The sequence below is a fragment of the Dreissena polymorpha genome, chromosome 3 (genome assembly GCF_020536995.1).
Source record: "Dreissena polymorpha isolate Duluth1 chromosome 3, UMN_Dpol_1.0, whole genome shotgun sequence".
Lineage (NCBI taxonomy): Eukaryota > Metazoa > Mollusca > Bivalvia > Myida > Dreissenidae > Dreissena > Dreissena polymorpha.
Window position 1 is genome coordinate 2,213,099 of NC_068357.1, and position 4,578 is coordinate 2,217,676.

A 4,578-nucleotide genomic window follows, 5' to 3' on the forward strand; every position below is an offset into this window, starting at 1 on the left:
GGCGGCGAGGTTGTATCGTAGCCGAATCTTTCGCTAATGAAATGAATGAAACAGTTATTGAGCATGCAATGTTTGCGAATGTGTTTTCTTCTGTCAAATACGAATATACACTTGCATTAACTTACTCTTCAAAACTGGTGTGTGTGTGTGTGCAAAGCAATAATAACGTTATAATTCTATTTCTAATGTTCACAGTCAAATCGTTACCATTTATGGCGCTTGCATGCAACATTTTATATTAAAGTATTTTCATAAAATCACAAAATATCGCAGTAAATCGTTAACTATTTGTTCGCCGGCTTGCAATCGTGCGTCTTTTGGAATTCAGTACGGATAAAACATGTAGAAACTTTAGTTTTCTTAAAAACGTGATAGGTGAATAGTCACAAATATGTTTGAAACAAACAATGTGTGTTAAAATGTTTCAATCCTTCTTTATCGGACATCATGAGTAATACAAGCTACTTTCAAAACGCACTGTAAGCACCTGGCGTAAATGTAAATCTTCAGTATCGGATGGATTAATCGGTTGAAGCTGAAAATGGAAATATCGGTTTTGCAAACACTTCCCTTCATGTAAACATTTTCATTATGTATATTGAAACAACGTGTCTGAGACAAGGTGAAAATAAATACCAGGAGGAAAGTTACATAATCCCAAGGTGAAAACCTTGTTCGTTTTATAAAATTTCAATATTGACATGACATTTGCTTGAAACGACGTGCTTGACATAGAAGTGATGTGTGCATGAATCAAGCATGATGTGTTGTATTATCATCTGGAATTAATAGCCCTAGTGTAAAGTAATATACCAAACACAATTACATTTTTAAACATGAATTATTATGCACTAAACAGGATGATCGGGATCAACTCTTAAATTTGTTTGTACTTAACCTTATTTAACCCCGACGTATTTAGTATGTTTGTAACACGAATTTCAAAGATTGTACATATGCCCTAAGCAAGTTATGCCAGAAAATACCACACTGCATGTCAGGAAAAAATATATTGACCTATTAGTATGTGCATTGTGTGCGAGTCTGTCTTTAATGATCATAATTCCTAAAAGTAACATAAAATAATATACGAGATATATACGAAATGACTTTTTAATGTCTCCGTTAGAGTAGTTTGGATTTCAAGTATATATATTTTATGAAAAAATTCGATCAATTACTCATAATTTTGTTTGGAAAAAGACATATAATTAAGTATGAAAAATGTTTTACTTTGCTATATAGTGCACTGACTCTTGATTATTAAGTCAATTACCTTCCTTATTCGTATATATTATAACAAACGTCTTATTCATACCCGCGTTGTTACATACATTTCATTGACACTTGCATTTTTTCTGTTTAATGAGCCTTGGTTATATACGATGGTATATGCCAATTAATTTGCTTATACTTTAATATCACGAAACTATCTCCTTCGACCATTAATTGTACTTTTTACATTTGACCGACCAGCCGATGACTTCTACGCGAAAAAATGCATCTCAATTTTATAATAATAATATTAATAACATTCCTTGTAAAGGGAAGTACTCAAATGGAAAAAATAAATGCTTGATCTTGAAGTGCGATCATTTAACCGACTAGCATGGTAGTTGTACGCGATAATTCGAAATGATATCAAGCGCAATATGTAGCGTGTGTTTAAATTAAAACAAAATACCAATATGCTCACGATAAACATGCATTTAAGAGCGCTGACCAGTTTTTGTTCTTATATCACAAATAATAAAGACTACACAAAAATGTATCAATTTTTATTCGTATGATAAAACTTACTTTGTTGAAGTTGTAATCCGAATGAGTTAAGCACACATTTATACTTAAAAGTAGTAAATCATTAAAAATATGTGTAACGGTCTAAATGGTACCAAGTCAAACATGAAAGTTACATGTGCATTAGAACATATAACATACTTGTAAAAACATAATTATCGTTCAAATATACATCATTGTATCAAGTATCACAATTAGCTGAAAGATGGTAATATTTCTTTATAAATTTATATATATGAGTCGTGTTCTGAGAAAACCGGGCATAATGCATGTGGGTAAAATGTCGTCCCAGATTTGCCTGTGCAGTCCGCACAGGCTAATCAGGGACGACACTTTCCGCTTTTATGGTATTTTTAGTTTCAAGTTAGTCCCTTCTTATCGAAAATCAAGTTTAGGCGGAAAGTGTCGTCCCTCATTAGCCTGTGCGGACTGCACAGGCTAATCTGAGATGACACTTTACGCAAATGTATTAAGCCCGGTTTTCTCAGAACACTTCTCATATATATATTTTACTGTACTTGTCCACATGTCATGCTATATAAGTAGAACACCTGCGATTTGAAATACATGACGTTTTTATGTAACACAATAGTCACTCATATGTTTTTGTCCGCAAGAATGACAGAAACTGAGTTTGACTACAAACATACAACAATCAGTACGAGATTTATTTGATACTTGATCTTACCTATGAAATTTGGTGGTATTCAGTTTCAGACAGAGTTAATGTGACGCAAAGAATTTTAGCTTGTCGTCACATTTTCTTCATCCCCTACAAAAACAACTCGCCTTTTTCAAAACATGTAAAGCAATTTCGATAAATTTTGTTTATTAGTTAAATAGCAAACAAAATATACTACCTAGATAAATAGACTTATATAATGGTCTAGATAAATAGGTGTACTAATTCTGATATATCATTGAACAATTTTGAAATACTATCCAGCGCATAATTTTTCTTCATTTAATAGTACTGGCTAAGTTTGACCAAACGTCAATTATTTATTCACTTGACGAGATAGAATAATGAAGAAAATAGGTCAACGTAATCTACAAATGTCTGAAACTATATTCACCCAGCATGCCGCAATTTTCTAGGTCGCAAAGCCCACTGGGCAGTTTTCTATATGTCACCTAACCTCTGCTATTTTAGTATTTGTTAAATTTAACGTCGTCGTTATTTGTCATCGTATTGCCAGTCGCCCATTACATTCGTTAAGAATCGCGAGAATAAACCACAATTATAATATACAGTTCAATGCAATGTACCAAAGTTATAGCAAGTTCAGCTCGCATATTCGGCCACGACCACCATTCACCGGTCCCGAGACCGTTTTAATACATCCTTGAAACGCATTAAGCATAAGAATAAGTTATAAAGTGTTACGTTTCGATTATCATACCTGGCTAACATTCACTAAATTTGGGCTATTTGAAAATGCTCTCTTGAGTATGATCGCGCCTGAAATTTTGGAAATGTTCTTTTAATATAAAATGCAATAAAACTAGTTTTAATCAACAACGACACAGACATCAAAAGTATTTTGTTCCCACAACAGAAGTGAACGATTTGTTTTGCATATTAAATTCTACTAGCTACACTCGCCTTTTTAAACATGCAAACAAAAGACATTTTCAAACTTTGCTGTCTTAACAGAGGGCATATGTACGGTGGCATAGAGGTGACATTCGCTTCTCTTTTTTTAAAATTGCTCTCCTCTTTTTTCTAGAAAAAGAGGAGTGCAAAACTAAATAAAAGAGGGATACAATTAAAAAAGAGCGGTGCTTCTCTTGTTTTAAATTGCTCTCCTCTTTTTTTCTATCTCGTGGCCACGAGTTAGCTATGTCGTGGCCACGAGATAGAAAAAGGAAGAATGCAAAACTAAATAAAAGCGGCGCACAATTAAAAAAAGAGCGGTGAAGTAAAAAAAGGCAGAGTGCATTAAACAAAAGAGTAGAGAATTTTCGCTATCTCGAGATCCCGACTTAGCTCAGCCAATCAAATTGTTTGTCATGTCAATTTAACGTTTAGTTTGGATTACCTGCCCTTTGTATACAAAGATTCAGCAGGTACAGACGAAGTTATAGCGGAGGCGATGGCAATAGTAAGTCAACTTGCAAATTTTAAAAGGTGGTTCGTTGTGCAAATTATTTATCTCTTGATCAGTATTATACGGGCAAAAGCTCGCGAAGCGGGCGTTGACCGTTCATACATATGGAAATTTAGACCATAAAATTACATAAGAATACCATATAGGGATGCGTCTCAAAAAAATTGCCACGCGACATATATTTTCGCGATGCTATTTATGACCTTGAACAAATCAAACACTTTGACATATGCTTAATCACATGTATATACATACCTCAGGAAAAATTATATCAATGACATCATAATTGTGTTGCGAATTGCACTAAATATTCTCGCATTATTTGTTTTTCTTCGCAACCGTTCCAGAATTAAGTCATTACTCAATTATCTCCCCTGAATACTCATTTTCAGTGGGTATAAGCCGAAGACTGGTTCACTACATACAGTGACAGTCTTTACCAAACACAATTTAGGTGAACATAACCCGTCTTTAATATATTGCCGAATCTCAGATTTCTGTCGAATTTATTTGCTTTGATCTTTTCAATATCTTATTGTTATTATTATCCTGACAAATCACAAACGCTTGTTACAAAATTATTTGTTTTAAACCTTATAGTTGGCATCTCTATTCTTCCAGTATTCTCGCGGTATTTCAATAACGACACCTTACTGTTTATTTGTCAGAA